General features: G+C 45.3%; 1 long non-coding RNA gene across 1 annotated transcript; it reads left to right on the top strand.

Annotated features, from left to right (window-relative positions):
- Nucleotides 1-11,343: 11,343 nt before the first annotated feature.
- On the top strand, nucleotides 11,344-12,638 carry LOC140697257 (uncharacterized). Its single transcript, XR_012074117.1, has 2 exons — nucleotides 11,344-11,407; nucleotides 12,294-12,638. It is a non-coding gene; the product is annotated as an uncharacterized lncRNA (long non-coding RNA).
- Nucleotides 12,639-17,774: the final 5,136 nt, after the last annotated feature.

The following is a 17,774-nucleotide window of genomic DNA, read 5'->3' as shown; positions in this document are numbered from 1 at the left end:
CAAATTCAGTCTCCTCCACTCATTCATAACTAGCAATCTAGCGAACAAAGCAGTCTTTGGTAGAACCATCCCACTGTCTGACTTTGCAAACATGCTCCATTTCCACTTCCCAAGGGAGAAAATCCTAGAAAGAATGTGAGATGACCAGAAGAGAACCAAAGAAGATGGAACCCATCTACCAGCAAGTCTCACCACCAAAACAGAGCCCTGAGCTTGATGTACTGGGTTTTCAACTGGGCATTTTTTTTTTAAATCAGTTCTCTTAAAATAGTGGGGCCCCTGACCATCAAGAAACTAAGTGGATGAGGGATGTGGGAAGATGCTTACAGGAGAGCAATGATCTGCCTTGGATGATATGATGCCTGTGTGGGAGATGTGACTAGCCTGGCGACTTTTGAAATGGATGAGAGGTCCTTCTCGTTTCTAGCAGCTTCTCTCCAATGCGGTATGCTTTCCCATAGAACTAGTTTTTGACCCCTCTGCCTTTTCTTTTTGTCTGCTATGTAGGATTCTGCTAAGATTCTTGGGCTGGGAGAGAGCTCCCAGCTCTGTGCTGGACTCCTCTTCTGGGACTCCCTCTCCTTGAAAAGTGCCAGCCTGGAATCAAAGAGTTGGCCGCTTTGAGTTGGTGGATCTGAGTCCGTGGACCAGTTCTGTCATTAACAGCAGTGTGACCACGGGCAGCCACTTTGCCTGTCTGAGCCATGCTTTCCATATGGTGAGTGGAGGAAGACGATGTCTGCCTCACAGAGCTGTGAGGAGAGATGATGTCAGACACTGAAGAGAACCTGGCACTTGGTCAGAAACCAAGGCTAGTGGGTGCCCTTTCTTGCTCAACCTCCCCTTCCTCCGCCATCTCCTATGCTGTAGAAGGACCCTGGCCAACTTCAGGTACAGTGAAGGAGATGAGAAGAAAAAAACCTCAGGTGGTAAGGATCTCCAGGACTTCAAGGCAGAGGTGAGGGGCTCCGTTTATCAGGTTAATTTTATACATGAAAGATTCTTATCTGGAACTTGCCCCAAAGTTTGGTTGTGTGGGACTGGGGCCTGGAAATAAAACTGAAGCTGTAGACAACTTTCCTAGTCCAGATTTCTGGTGCTATTTTGAAATACACCTAAAATCCCAGAGGAAGAATTCCATTTTGAGAATATATGACTTTTTTTTTCCCTTTTTGCTAAAACTGGACGGAAGCATTGAGGTTTATCAGTTAAAGGATGCATGCCATGTTAATATTAGAACAAATAAGAGAAACCTACTCTGTTGCTGCTGATTTTTCAGCAGAAAAGACAGAATAGTAAAAAAGTAGTAACAATAAATTGAGCAAGGGCTCTGAGAGGGGTAGCACCCAACCCTGAGAACACAGAGCAGAAGCGCCTAACCTAGTTTGGTGGAGGTTGTAGGGGAGTGGGGGTGGGCAGAGATGTGGTCAGGGAAGGCTTCCTGGAGGAGTGGCATTTAAATTGAGACCTGAAGTGTAAGTAGAGGAAATCTACATGCAGAGAATTAGAAAGAGAAACCAGCATATGCAGAGGCCCCCGGTGAAAGCTAGGCAGAGACAGAAGGAGGTTTGCTTGGACTGGAGTGGAGGGTAGTATGTGGGATTAGTCAGAGAAGCAGGCAGGGGCTGGCTCATGAACAGAAGGGGAAGCCAAGCTGATGTACTTAGATTCTATCCTAGAATCAAGTGTTTTGCTCAAAGAGTGATCGTAATCACTCTTTGAGTAATTGCAACGCTGGCTGCCGGGGGGGGGCACAGGTAGCCACACATATGAGATGAAGGTGGCCCGGGCCCAGGCAGGGACAACGGAGGAGAGGGGGAGGGATCAAGAGATGTTTAGGGGGAACACGGGCAGGACAGGCGATGGGTTGGATGTGGGGTGCTGGAGGAGGAGGGAGTGCTGAGGGTGGTACCCAGGAATGAGAGCGGCTGGAGGTTTAGGGAAGAGGTAAACCAGTGCGAGAAGCAGGTGTTGGCAGAGAAGGGGTGAAGTTCAACCTGTGAGCTCTGTTGTTGGGGGTGGTTAGTGTGTAGACGAGAGCTAAGATGGAGATAAAGACTTGGGGGTATTGGCATGTAGGTCGTTGTTTCTCAAATGACATTCCACGCACCACCTGCATCAGACCCACCTGCCGCATTTGATGAAGAGAGATGACCGGGGAAGGCTCAGATAACGGCTAAAGAGTCGTTAAATATTTGGCCTATAAAATGAGCATAGAGAATATAAATTTGAACACTCTTTCAAAATAAGTGGCACTTAACTAATGGTGTCTGACTGCTCTTGGTGTGGTGCCGTGGCAGGCTTGCTGGAGAGGCGGGAAGGGTTCCTTTTCTCTCCTTGTTAACCATTCCACACTCCTTTGCCCCCAGCGACACTAATTTTGTTTGTTTTGTTTTGGGGAGGAATGGTACAAACGAAGTCCAGCCGCCCAGCCCTAATCTTCTCTATTTTTCTTTTCTCCTTTGTTTTAGTCTAATTCAGGACAGAGAAAGCTTTCATCGAAAGAACAGATGTCATCTGCTTTGGTTCTTTGTGGTGGTTTTATTTTATTTTATTAAAAAAAATTCTCCTGCAGATGAGGTTCATTTAAACACAATGATGAGGCAACAAAAGACCTTTCACAGAGGTGGTTCAGATTCAGTCTGACTCAGGGGAGGGAGACCAAAAAAAAAAAAAAAAAACGAGGCGCTGTCCAGTCCGCCGGGCTCCCCTCTGCGGGGCCCCAGCAGCTGCATTTCAGATGCAAATGAGGGAGGGGGGTGGGGCGGGGGAGGGGAGCGGTCGGGCCCAGGAAGCTGACGTGCAGGTGTTGAGGATTCCAGACAGCCCTGCAACAACGGGCTCTGAGGACACAGAGCTCACAGACAGAGCGGGCTTGAGAGCGCGCGCTCCGAGGGCTTGAGTGGCCCCGCAGCTGCACTGGCCGGTCCTTTTCACAGCCATCAATGGGCCCTGTATTGAAAATATGAGAGCCAGCAAATGGCACGTTCAGGGAAAGGAAACGCTTTGGAAGTGGAGCAAACATCAGGCTGAGGGGCCTCCCCCTTGGCCGTGCTCATTATTTAAATCCACGTACTTGCATAAAATAGACATTCGAGGGAGGTCCGACGCAGGCATCCTGGGGCTGGAAGGAACCCAGGAGTCGAGTCCATTCCTCTCATTCAGTAGATGAGAAGATACATGGCAGGGGCCGGAGGGACTGGCCCCAGGTCGCACGGTGCGTGAGAGGTTCAGTTAGAATCTACGGGGTTCACGGCACCCTCTCAGTGTAGAGGATGTTCGATATTGTGCGTGCACGATTTAATTTGCGCAACAGCCCTCTGGGAGAGTTTTCATTATTTCCGTGTTTAATAGGGGGAAATTGAGGCTTCAGTGAATTTCAAACTTGTCTCAAGTCAAAAAGCTAGTAAGACATAGAGTCATCGTCAGGATTTGAACCCAGGTGTATATGCCTTATTCCAAAATTCATTTTTTTTCTTTACATTTCATTCCTGACTCCTGGGCAAGTAATTTTTTCTCTCAAGCACGTACACACACACACACACACACACACACACATACACACACACCTGTACATATGCAAAATTATTTCAATTCCCATATACGTAAAATGCATGAATATATATATGTGTGTGTATATATATATATATATATCCCTTGAAACATGAAAATTTGGACTTCAGACATATAATTATTAAGCTATTGAATTCAGTTGTGGAAGAGTTACAATTAAGATTGGCAACAATATCTTGTACTGTGTCCAGCATGTAATATGTACTCAATAAACATTTGGATTTGAATTATTCCTTTCTATTTAAGAAGGTGCTTTTTGTTAGAGACAGACCCTAGTGTCTACTAATATTATTACCCCTGTGAATCCTGCCTGTTTGCTTTGTGCTGTGTTTACAAGACACATTCACATGAGTGAGCTCAGTGCATCTTGGTGATACCTAAGTAAGGAAGGTAAGCAGGGCCACTGGTGCCATTTTACAGATGAGAAAACTGAGGCTTAGGGAAATCAAGTACTTTTCCCAGAGAAAGCTGTGAGGTGAACTCGCAGCAGCTTATGCCAGCAGGCTGGCAGAAGGTTTTAGTGAGGGGCAGCCGCTAAGGGGGTGACCTGCTGAGGAGGAGAGCCCTCAGAAGATGGGTGCACTTGTGTTATCTGCTGAAAGAGACTGAGGTCCAACGGGGAGAGCTCCAAATTTTCAGACAGACAACCCAACACGCTCTGGGTGTGTGAGTGTCGGGGCGGTGCTGGGAGGTGCGGGGATCAGGGAGATATGACCTGGGGGAGGTGAGACTGTGTGGGTGGCTTCCTTTGTACAGATGTGTCACCCTCTGTGTCTGCCTGAGGACTGTGACAGTGCCTGAGTGAGTGCCCACAGACAGGCACCCACGTGGGTGGACGAAACCCATGACTTGCTGGGGACAGGGCCAGAGTCCCGGCCTGGGGTGGTGTGGGTCCTGGGTTTCTGGGGCCCTATGTAGAACACTGGCTTTGAGCAGTTCTGTGACTTTAGTCGGAGCTTCTGAGACCTGCCACTTTGCAGTGTGGGTGGACCCACAGTCCCACTCCTTCCTTGGGAAAAATAACTCAGTAATATCACCTCCTAAGCAGTGGGCCAAGAGTGTGAGCTGCGTATTTGGAGGATGATGCAGTATAAAATCTGAGCTGATAGACTTTTAGGTGCCTGGATCAGACGCCTATTTTATGGATGGAAACACTGAGGATCAGAGGACAAAAGTGACTTTATTTATTACTTCATGCCTATCTTTAATAGTTCATTTATTAAAAAAAAAAGCCCTTTGTTAAGTGAGTATTCTGTGGAAGGCCTCCAAGGATCTCCCGGTCTGATGGAGAGAGAGATGTACAAACAGGAAGTCACGATGCCAACAGGTGCTTAGTGAGAGTGATTGTGTTTTGAGAGAGCTCAGAGAGAAGCAGCTAGCATTTCTGGGCATCTGAAAGGGCCACACAGCAGAGATGACATTTGAGCTGAATCTAGAAAGATCAACAATTTTGCCAAAGGTAGAGAAATGCTTACCTGAGAGAAAGAACAACATGTTCAAAGACCCAGAGGTGGGAAGAGTGTAGTGTGATACCAGGACTCTGAGGACTGGCTTCCATCGAGGGGGTGTCTCTTGCTTAGGAGTTTGTGGGGTGGGGGTCAGCCAGCAAAAGCAGAAGGTGGGCGGATCCAGGAACATGAAGGGCTTTGTATGTCAGACTAAGGAGTCTGGACTGGTTCTTGTAGGAACTGGGAAAGCACTGGAGGATGCTAAGCAGAGTGACAGCAAGCTTAGAAATGAGGTTTGAACATTCTAAGGACTGTTCTATAGACTGTCTGGAAAAGACTGAACTGGACAGAGACAGGAGGCAGGGAGACCAGTTTGAAGATGCCAGAAAGTCACAGTAAGTGAAGACAAAGGCCCAGCCAGAGCTGCAGTGGGGAAGGAGAGGAGGAAATGGAGTGAGAAATTCGGGAACTGGAATCGACGTGGAAGGTGGAGTGATGGGGGGTATGGGCGAGGAGAGCCCAGGAGGGCTCTGGGGTGGGTGATTGGGTAGATGGTGGTACAGCCAACTGGGAGCAACCTGAGGGCGGTGGGTGGGGAGGGTATTACGTGTTCAGTTTTAAACCTGTTGCATGCACAACGTCTGGGTATACCAAAGTGGTGATGTGGGTGGAGAAGACGGTCTGGAGCCCAAGAGAGAGGCTAAGTTTGGAAATCAAGCGGCGACCAGGATTAGAACCCATGCATGCTGAGTCTGGTGATACGGGACACATTTTAAAAACGAGTTCATCAAAAGTGGTATTGAAATGTGTCTCAGTCCTTGGGCTGAAAGCCTCCAGAGGGCAGAAGGACACCCAGCACCTGTCCTGGAAGGCTCCTCTGGGCTGGCAGGGAGTTCGCCATGAAGTGGCGAAGTGAGGTGACAGGGGTCATGGGAGAGCACCATGTCAGAGCCAGGAACTCAGCAGGGCCAAATCGCTTTATCTTGGAGCCACCCTCCATTAGCTGTGGTATTTACTCACTTCCTCTCCAGCCCCCGGGCCCTGCCCACCAACCACCTCCTCACCTTAGTCACTGGAGCTGAGTCATCCTTTGAGCCTATTCCTGTCACCTTCGCCTCCATCAGGACAGAAAGGGTTTGGGCAGGAGCCACCGGACATAGGTATTGCCATCTGCTGGCCAGATTGGAACAAGGGAGTGGGTCTCAGGCTCCGGGTTCCAATCTGTTTACCACTGTTTGCTTTGCAGGAGGCCAAGGGAGAAGTAAGGCTGGAGAGTCTCTGTGACTCCCGTAAGGGAAAGGAGAAAAAGGAGCTAATGTGGGCAAGGCACCTCTGGGGTGCCAAGCGATGCCACGTGCACTAACACCCATCCCCCACCACAGTGGCCTTAGGGCAGCAGCGTTATCCTCAGATGGGGGACACAAGAATCAATGGGGTTAAGCCATGTTCCCAAGGACATGTAGCAGAAAGAGCTGAAGCCCACACAATTTCCACTACATTTCTCTACTATTGCTCTGTCACCTCTAGGGGAGCATAGCAGGCATTCAACTCAAGGTTGAATACCTACTATGTGCAAAGCACTGCACCAGAGTGGTTAATAGGGGCATCTTGCTCTTCAGAAGCTCAAGTCATGTTGGAAACCCTCGATCCGTTGGTTCACTCACTCAGTGTTGTCTGAGCACCACCCGTGAGCAGAGCCCACATGGGGCATGGAGATGGGTGATGCGGGGGCTCCGTCCAGGCACACCCTGTAACACCGCCCACAGGATGCAGCCACAAAGCAGAGGCAGGGGCTCTTCATACTCTGTGAAGAGCTCGAGGAAGATTGCTCAGACTTGGTTTTCTACTGACATCAAGGTTGCGGTTTTCATAGACAAGGAAGGTGGGGAAGGGAGGCCAATGCTGGAGGAAGCACAAGCCCCCTGCAGTGAGCAAGTCCCGGAAGCAGCAGGGATGAAGGAGAGAAGCCAGACTGGCAAATGTTGGGGAGTTGTTTGGATCACTGAGATAAGTTTTAAAGATAATTACTGAAGGCCTGAGTATTTGTGAATTCTCCTGCTGACCCATTTGCACTTCGATGATAGCTTCCTTGATATCAGGTGCTGGATTAAGGGTTTGGGGAAAACAGAGAGTGAAAAACAGGGACAGTCCTGGCCATCAAGGAGGTTGGAGACCTATATCAGATGGTCACAATGCAATGGATGTTTGCAAACTTGGAGAGTGCTTAAAAGGAAAGGAAGGCTGTGTGAGAGACTATGGAACATGGGACATGTCTTTGGGGCTGGCGGTGGTGGGAGCAGAGGGCCTCTTTGAAGGAATAGCACTTAAGCCAAATCTGAAAAACTGTATAGGAGTCATTAGAGAGTGTGTGTGTGTGTGTGTGTGTGTGTGTGTGTAATGGGTGGTAGAGTCGGGGGTAGACGACAAAGAATATTGTCCTAGAAGAATGGCATTAGCGAAGAGGAGATATGATATAACAAGTATTCTAGCAAAGTAACAATGCGGGATGGTCTGGAAGCTGTTGGCACCTTGTTGGGGTCCCCGAGTTCAGCTGTTGAAGCCATGCCCCCGTGCTTATCCTGGGAAAACAGTGGCTACACTGGATCTTCCAGTAACTTCCCCTCCTGGGTTTTGCTCTGACACTAGGACATCTGTGTCTCAGGGTCTTCATTCGTAGAGTGTAATAGAACACACCTATGCTCTTTACAGAATACTAACACTAATAAGCAATGACAAATTACTAGCTATCTGTAGACATTTACTCAAGGATTAACAATTCGGAGTTGATGTAAAAAGTCAGAAAAGAGCTCCAGAGTGTGAATTAAACATATCTGCACACACACACGCATGCACAGCCCAAGACTTAATGGTGTCAGCTTCCAGCCGACAGGTGTGAGTCTTCATTTCCACATCCACCTATCTCTAAATAAAGAGGTGGGTTTTGAACAGCTGCAGGGCACTGACACCCTCGCTGTGATTCTTAGGAAGCTCCTGAAAAGAGACTGTTTTCATTTCCCTCCATTTCTAGCATCCTTTTTCTTCCTGGCCTACAAAGGGACCTCAGTTTGGAGCCAAAGCACATCAGACACAAGGATTAGTGTCTGAGCGGGCAGGAGCCGAAGCCCTGGCAGAGTCTTCCAGGTTGTTGCATCTAAGAACCTAAGAACCTTAGCTTAGACCTGGCAACAATCAGGGACCGATGAGAAGTTGTGTCCATGTTACTCAGTAAATTCTCATCCCTGAGAGCTGGAAGGTCAGGGACAGTCCTCAGAAGTCAGGGGGCATTTCAGCCTCTAGCCTTAGCTCTGCCACAGATTGGCTGTGTGACCTTGGACACCGTCACTTCCCAGATCAGAGGCCCATTTCTCCATCTCCAAAACAAGTTGGTTGGTCCAAGATCTCTGACATGCTGTGTTTCTAGGGACCCCTCACAGGAAGAACCCAGGTAGTATTGAATCTGGTTTTGGATCGTCATTTGCGCCTGTGTGCTGTCTGGAGGGGCGCCATTTCTTTTTTTTTTTTCCATGATGAAAAGTGCTGTTCTTTTTTTTTTTTTTTTGAGTTATAGTCAGTTTATAATATGTCAATTTCCAGTGTAGAGCACAATTTTTCAATTATATATGAACATACATATATTCATTGTCACATTCTTTTCTGCTGTGAGCTACCACAAGATCTTGTATATTTCCCTGTGCTATACTGTGTAATCTTGTTTATCTATTCTAATTACACCTGTCAGTATCTACAAATTTCGAACTCCCAGTCTGTCCCTTCCCACCCTCCTCCCACCCACCTCCCCTCCCCTCCCCATTTGTATTCTATGTCTATGAGTCTGTTTCTGTTTTGTATTTATGTTCTTTTTTTTTTTTTTTTAGATTCCACATATGAGCGATCGTATATGGTATTTTTCTTTCTCTTTCTGGCTTACTTCACTTAGAATGACATTCTTCAGGGACATCCATGTTGCTGCAAATGGTGTTATGTTGCCATTTTTTATAGTTGAATAGTATTCCATTGTATAAATATACCACACCTTCTTTATCCTGTCATATGTTGATGGACATTTAGACTGTTTCCATGTCTTGGCTATTGTAAATAGTGCTGCTATAAACATTGGAGTGCAGGTGTCTTTTTGAAGTATGGTTCCTTCTGGATATATACCCAGGAGCAGGATTCCTGGGTCATATGGTAAGTCTATTCCTAGTCTTTTGAGGAATCTCCATACTGTTTTCCACAGTGGCTGCACCAAACTGCGTTCCCACCAGCAGTGTAGGAGGGTTCGAAGGCTGCCCTTTCTTGCTTGCTGATGTCCTATCACCTAATCCCAAGCTGTAAATAAGTTTCCTTCACAACACTTTCAGTACCAGCATTGCATGGACGACTTCCATATGATTTCAAGGTTTTCCACTGAGAGCCTAGTGAGTCTGACCTGATGTCAAATTAAATTTGATTTATAACACAGGCAGTGCAGTGATCAGTCAGGGTAAGCCAAGCAAAAGATAATGGATGGCATGATCAGGCATAGCTGGGTAGGATGAGCAGATTGGTTTGGTCCAAACAGTAATTAAAGCTTCTTCTCCGTCCCCACCGTCCAATGCTCTCCTCCCAGCTCCTAACCAAGAATGAAATTCCCCAACAGCTAAAATTTGCTTCTTAAGTTTGATAAATTAAAATAAAACTTACAATTACATGTGTGTATGTATACATAAATATACAATACATATAATTATATATGTGTATGTATATACATACACTATCTATATATAGTACATGTACACACACTATGTATATATATGGTTTGATTCCTGTGTATTCCCTGATTTTCTTAATTGAAGTATAGTCAGTTTACAATGTTGTGTTAGTTTCTAGTGTACAGTATAGTGATTCAGTTATACATATATATATTCTTTTTCATATTCTTTTTCATTACAGGCTACTACAAGCCATTGAATATAGTGCCCTGTGCTACACAGTAGGACCTTGTTGTTTACCCCCTGATTTTGATACAACTATGATTCCTAGAGTTGGTGCAGACAAGGAAAGGAAAGTGGCAAATGACTTAATGCTATAATAAAAGTTATTATGGAGAAGATTCCTCATTTCTCCAATATTAAGGACTTCGAGAAAATAAGAAAGTAGATTTGGGCTTCCTAACTTGAATCAGGGCAAACTCCCACTCATATCATTTTCTTTGGATGCTGGTGATAACCCAGGGAGATCAGGAGGTCTGGATGAAGAAAGAGAGCTTAGAAAGTCACCCAGCTAGCAGGTTTCAGCACTAGAATTCAACAACTACCTTGAAAAAAGGAAGAGTAGTGTAATTGTGTCTCTCCTCGTGTGCATATTCATTCAGTTTTGTTGATGAGGAAACAGAGACCCCAGAGCTGATCTCCAGCAAGCCCTCTGGTTGTGATTTGGCCCAGCTCTGCCGAGGACTTGGACAGGCTCCCATCACATGGTGCTGCTTCTTTTTGCTCCACTGCGAACATCACTCTGGGGAGATAATTTTAGCCACAGCTTGCATGTCTGTCATTCTCTGTCCCTTGGAAAACCCATTTCATGGTCCAGTGGAGCAGAGTTTCATCCAATAGCACTTTGACTTGGTGGCTTCAAAGTGGGTACTTACCCCTTAGCTGGGTTTGGGGCAGTAATGCTTAACAGCCTGGTAGTTAAATGAGAAGCAACAATAACACGACAGTCAGGTTTGGTCCAACACCCTAATGATTCCCAAATCTCATGCTATAAATGGAAAAGATGGAAAGGGATGGATGAGATTGTGATTCTATAGAATTCCTGCCTTGTTTTTCCACAGCTAGACAGAACAAGCTGTCCATTTAGCCATGGCCTAAAATCCTACCCCATGGTTGGGAAAACCTGTGCTTTGTCGACCACCTCTAAGGCTCAGTGCTGACAGGCTGGAAATAGACTGGAATAATTAATTCTAAAATTATCCCAGAGACAAACCTTTTCCAAAGGCTTTAATGTCCAGAGTGTGTGCTATTGGGTTTTTCTTCCAAACATTAATGTAATTATATATCTCACTCTGGTCCCCAGTGCTCTAGGGTCCCCAGAGATGGAGCACCCTAACTTGTGTCTGTGCCCTCCCCAGGTTAGCTCTTGCTCGAGTGCCCCAATATAAGGAGGCAGTGGACTTTCAGAGTTCAGTCCCCTCAGACACTCCAGCCAGAATGGCTTGGTTTGCGGTTCATCTCAGGACAATGCAAACTGAGCTATGCATTTACTGTAATTCTAATCAGATGACTCTATAATTGGAAGAACACCAGTGGCATTCTGTCTTCGGAATCTTCTCCATTAAGTGACTGAACAAATGCCAGGGGAATTTGCTTGTCCCAAAAGCAGGTCCTGATAGAGACATTAGGATCCAGGTACTGTGTTCCGTTTTGCAATAGGATCAAGTTCTTCTTTGTTGGTAAGATTCTAAATCAGTCTGGAATTGCCACATCATGTGTCTAGCAGTCATTTCCCCTCTGCTCCCAATAAAGTTTGTCCAACTGTTTTTCAAACAGCGAAGTACCAGTGAAATGAACAAAGTGTATGGGTGATGGAGTGGCAGGGGAATCTGTGTATATGGATATTTTAGACTGCATTTCCAAGTCTAGATCGTCATCATACATGGTCATGGCTGTCTAAAAGGATGAGAGTAACAATCTGAATTTCTTAATCTCTCTGGATACCTCAGTTAGAGACAGAAACGTTAAAGACAAATGTATTGAGGAATCTGTTTGTAGTAAGAAAAAATTGCCAAGTATTGGATGGCTTTGGAAAATACAAAAATGAATCAGATCTAGACTGTGACCTTGGAGAGCTCAAAATTTAAAGAGAGAGATAAATCATGCTCAAAAAATTTATAATCCAAGATAGAAAGTACAAAGCCTGTGGCATTAGGATTTAGAGGAAGGAAAGATCACTCCCTTGAGGGAATATCTGGCTTGGCTTCTTGGAGGAAGTGGATTTGAAGCCAGACTTCAAAGAATGGGAGGGATTTGGTTCAGGGAAAAACCAGGAGAAGAGATTGCTGAGGAGCAAAGGTGAGAGGGGACGTGTGAGGCTGTGGGCATGGGTGAGTGCTGTCTTTAAGCAGCCAGGGTGAGTAGGACTTTGCCATCAGTGTCAGGAATCTGGGTCATATTCTTTATGTCAGTATTTCTCAACCTTTAAGTGCAGACCCATGGGGATCTTATTAAACTACAGATTTTGATGAGGGAAGTCTGGGTTAGAGCTTGAAATTTTGCATTTGTAATAAACTCCTAGGTGATGCTGACGCTGCTCGTCTGGCGACCACTCTAAGCCACGAGGAATCGCTGAGGATTTTCAACAGTAGGGAAGGAGCTGCCGAGTTGCTGTCAATACCAGCCTTACACATCTCTTCACAGAGGCATTCTGAGGTTGCTGACACACACACGCATGACTGGGACAGCAAGCAGCTCTCATGTGAGCGTTTGCTTTCTATCCTTCTTTCCTCAAATGTACTGACACAGAATAAAAATCCACTTAGAGGGTAAAAGTGGACAAAGAGCAGAAAGATGCTAAAGACCTGGATTCTAGAAAGCAGAAATGACACAAACCACAATATAAATGCTGTTTTGGTTTCAGAAATGGTTTCTCCTCCTAAATTGTTTGTTAAAGAGCAGAAGTGAGCTGATGAGTGCCTTCGTATTTGAAAGCAGTGTAAACACTGGTCCTCTGACTTAGTCATTAATTTGATTTTATAATATGATGATAATATTTCAACTGTACTATGGATGAAGAATAAGGATTAGAGCCAGAAGATCTGACCTTAAGTCCTCTAGCCTTTTTGTGCTTCACATGAACTTCCTCCTCTAGAACGTGGGGGAATAATCCTTTCCCTGGCTAACTCTCAGTTCTTCATAAAAATCAAATGAGTCAGTGGGTATGAAGATAGTTTGTGGACTGAGAAGTGCCTTGTAGGTGAAGCGCCTTGCAGGGTAAGGGCCACCTCTTATTACTGCAGATGGAGACATGAGTCTCTGCTCTTGGGAATTGCTGGGGGAATGACTTAGCTTCTCCGAGGAGGGGCCTGGGACAGCCTCAGGGGCAAGGCCCCAGGTAATGTGGTGTGAGAGGTCCTCCCATGGAGTTTGCTTCCCCTGTCAGAGCAGGATGCACCTGCAGCCAGCGGGTCAGACGTGCCCTTGCATCTGGCTGTGTAGCTTCCTGTGATCTCTGGGGAAGTGTTATCAGCAGCAATATTGCCGTGCAAAGCGTCCTCTGGGAGCGACGCTGGGGCCAGACTCAGGTGCTTGTGAGATGTTCCCTGAGTTATGTCCTGTGTTCTTTGCTGCCCAGTGAAGTTTTCTTTGTTTTCTGGTCCCCCCCACCCCCAACAGAGCGGGAAACACTGGCAGGTAGGGATATTTGCTAAGTAAGTGTAGAGTCAAGAGTGTTAGGGCTCCAGGGGCTGACAAAGCAGACAAGACACCCAGAAACAGCCCTTGGGCCAGACAGACCGGGAGGCATACAGGTGGCATTCAGGCTGTGTGAGGGAAGGAGAAGACAGCTCCTGAGAGCCAGACCTGCGAACTCAATAACCTGGAGCAGAAGGCTCTTTTTATAGGGAAGATTCTGCTGCATTTCATACTCGATAAAATTGGCTGTTCTTAAAACAACAGGCAGTAAAGATAACCATGGGGGTCAGAAACAGGTATTGGGCGGGGGCTTGCCCTGATTAAACTCTTTAAGTTCATAGATGACCCCAGGTGAATGCTTGGTCTCTCGAGCACCTATTGCTGGTTTTAAAAAATTTTTTTCTGGGGGGCGGGAGGTAATCAGGTTTATTTATGCATTTTAAAATTATTATAATTATATATTTTATATAATTTATATATATAAATAGAGGTACTGAGGTTTGAAGCCAAGACCTCGTACATGCTGAGCACACTGTCTACCACTGAGCTATACCCTGCCTACCCCCCCCCATTACTGTTTGAAAAGGTTCATCCTTTTTGTCTCTCTTGGCCTCAGTTTTTTTTTTTTCAATTGAAATATAGTAGCTTTGCAATGTTTCAGGTGTATAGCAAAATGATGCAGTTATATACACATATATATATTCTTTCTTAGATTCTTTTCCATTATAAGTTATTACAAGATATTAAATACAGTTCCCAGTGCTATACAGTAGGTTCTTGTTTATCTATGTTATTTATAGTAATGTGTATCCGTTAATCTCAAACTCCTAATTTATCCCTCCCCTGCAATTTAGCCCCAGCATCCATAGGTCTGTTTTCCATGTCTGTGAGTCTATTTCTGTTTTGTAAATAAGTTCATTAGTAGCATTTTTTGGGGACTTCATGTATGAGTGATATCATACGATATTTGTCTTTCTCTGACTTCACTTAGTATATTAACCTCTAGCTCCATCCTTGCTGCTGCAAATGTCAGCCTCAGTGTCTTCGTTTGGAAAATGAGTGGATGGGAAGAGCTGTTCTCTCCCTTCTGTCCTCTTCCAGCTTGAATATTTGATGAGTCCCAGGGACCCAGGCTTCAGTCTAGGCGTAGGGCATCTCCCCCTCCAGGCCAGGCTCTTAGGAATCACACCCTTCCCCCTCATTCTCCCTCAGGAATCTGCAATAATGCTTAATCCTGGTTCTCAGACTCACTTTCAGAAGAGGAAATCAATAGATTTTTCAAGCGGTTGGACCACAGGATGATGCCTGGGCCTATTTTGTCAACCAGGTGGCTCTGGTGAGGGAAGTTGTATGAGTCATTGTCGGCCAGAAATGTAAATCTGGCCTGAGGCTTCCCTTGCAGCAAAATTTAGGTCATTAATAATAGTGAACGTCTGTGCAGCACGTTGCAGTTACAGAGCACTTTACATACCTCATTTGTTTATCACGACTATTCAGAGATGTAGGTGTTATTGATATGCCCATTTTACAGATGAGGAAAATAGGCTCGGGAGGTATGGTAAGTTTCCTACTGTCCCAGGAAGTGCGAGTGGTCCATGTGGGACTTGGTTGAGTCTTTGGCCTCTACAGTCCATGCTCCATGCACCACCTCTCTTTGTATCAGGCTTCGTATTGCCAACTCAGCCTCCATGGAAATAAACAACAGAAGGAAAGGTCAATCTGCTCAGAGTCCTTTCCACAAAGAAGCAATAGTTGCAGTTTCAGTGTGGGCATGACAATCCTGGTGACGGGCCCAGGAACAGACCTGTGGAACTGACACTCTTACCACCTCTGTCCACCTGCCTTGTCTCTTTCACTTTCCATTCCTCGAACAGAAGCCCAAGCCTCCTGATTCCCAAACCAGGGCTTTTTTTTTTTTTTCTTTCCTGTTTTGTAAAATACGAAACATAACTCAAACATGTAAAAAGGATGACAAGGACTAAAACAAATACCCACTGTGGTAAACTTTTTGGCCATTAGCCAAATATTTCCAATTCTATCCACTTCTGGGTTTGTAGTGGAATTGTACTTCTTGGCCCCCTTGAGCAAGGGAGGACCGTCCAATTAGTTCTGGCTAATTAGTTGTGAGAGATGATGACTATGTCACTTCTAGTCTGGAGCATGTAATTGTTCTTTCTTTTCCTTGGCACAGCCACCAGCAAAAGGGTGGTGACTGCTCTGTCAGTCTTGGTCCTTGAGTGACAGAAGTAAGCAGAGCGCCACATTTGAGCAAAAAACCAAATCTTTTGTTGTTTGAAACCACTATGATTGAGGGTTTTTGTTACTGTGGCAAAACCTAACCTCTCCTGACCTTTATGTTCATATTTCCACCACCCTGACTTTGAAGAACGTTAACATTTTCTTATACTTGCTTCAGCTTTTAAAAGAAACAAACATTACCCCAAACAACTGAGTGTCTTTCTAGCTTACCTCTGCCCAGTCCTTTTCCTTTCCCCCCACAAATAACTACCATCCAAAGATGGAATTCCTTTGTCCTCTGTTTGTTACTTTTACTCCATAAATATGTGTCCAAGACAATATATAGTGTTGTTTCATGTTTCTAGAACTTCCATAAATGATATAATACTGATTTCTACAAATTGTTTTTTTCATTCCGTATTATTATTTTAAATATGCTGATACTGGTACATAGTTCATTCACTTTGACATCATATTCCTTTTTTATAAATGTGTCACAATTTATTAAGCATTTCCTAATAAAGAACTTTTAAATTTTTTTCCTTCTTATAAATAATGATGCAGTGAACATCCTCGTTTAAAGCTCTTTGTATGTATATGTGAGAATATCTCTCATTTGTGAACCTCGAGTGGAGTTGCTGGGATATAAGATGTATACAGCCTCAAATTTAGTAGATATTGCCAAATTTCTCTCCAAAGTGTTTGTATCCCTTTACAGTCCTGTCATCAGTGTGTTTGTACTTTGTTGTTGCTTTATATCAGTGTATAAACACTTCATACGGTTAGACTTCAAAAATTTTGGCTAATCTGATGGCTGTTGAGACAGAAACTCTTCATTTTAAAACTGGCATTTCTTTGATTATTAGTGAAGTTGAGCACCTTTCCACATGCTAAGAATCATTTCCTTTTTGGCACTTGGCATGTTCATATAGTCTGCCGAATTATTTCTATTGTTTTTTCCTCTTCTTGTGGATGTGTAGGATTCCCACCCTCTGTATTCTGGGTATAAATCTTTTGTCAGTTACACAAGTTATATATACATCTGTGACTTACTTTTAATTTTGATTAGCATCCAGTTCTCACTCTCTTGCAAGCCTCTGGCTGCCTGCTTCTGCACACACTTGATTTTTTTTTTTGGTGAAAATGTTTTGAAGGTGTATTTGGAAAAGCCTGTGTTAATAAATGTTTCCTGACCCAAGGAATGTGTTTTTACCAAAGAATCTGTGAAGGACCTATTTTGCTTACTCAAGGATCACATTTGCTAATGTAATTGTATGGTGAAAGCAAAAGAACCAGGTGTAAGTGGAAAAAACCTTAGTCACTAAGAGTTGTTTGGGCTGCTCAGTGCTGAACATCAGAGGTCACAGTTCCCCCTGCTGTGGTGAATCCTGGCATGATTTGCCTGGCTGTTTTGACCTTTCGTAGACCCAACACACGTGCGAGGACACCTGGGAGAAGTTTCAGCCTCAGGTTGTCACTCCTCTCCCCACACACACCTTGCAGAGCCTTCACGAGGGTGTGATGGTGGTGAGGCTGGGACACATTCTTCAGAGGGTAGGAGAAAGCCACGCCTTGGAAGTGCTTTCAGCTTTCCAACGGGAAGAGTCGCTTTCAGGCCTTGTTTATCTCTTGGTGCCTCCGCGAACCCCAGGAGAAAACCTTAGCTCAGGACAGGAAGCTCAGAGCGCCCAAAAGGATGACTACACAGCTCAGGACTATTTATGTCTGCCTCTCACATGTCCCTCCACGCTCTCCCCCAGGACTGGCTGTGCAGATGCTCTAAGGGAGTCTGATATCCCATCACTCCCTAGGAAACCGATGGGCATGGCAGAAGCTGAGCTCTGGGATCAATTATGCTGGTGATACTACAAAGGCAGAGGGTGAGCCAGGAGTGCCGTGGCTTAGGAATGACTTGCTGAAAAAAGCCTTGATGTTCCCAGGTGGAGCCCAGTGGCCCCAGGGAAGTGACCTCGCATGTCTGGCTGACCAGCTGAAGTGCTGGGCCCAAGGAGCCAGGACACGCCTTCCGTTCCAGCTGACTCACTTGAGTGGCAAATTCTTTTCTCCCGCACAGTCCTCTCATCTTCAAAGGGAATTCATTAAGCCCCACAAAGCCATCGGCACTTGG

The sequence above is a fragment of the Vicugna pacos genome, chromosome 1 (genome assembly GCF_048564905.1).
Source record: "Vicugna pacos chromosome 1, VicPac4, whole genome shotgun sequence".
NCBI lineage: Eukaryota > Metazoa > Chordata > Mammalia > Artiodactyla > Camelidae > Vicugna > Vicugna pacos.
The sequence above is the reverse complement of the archived record's forward strand: the minus strand, read 5'-3'. Positions and strand labels throughout refer to the sequence as shown.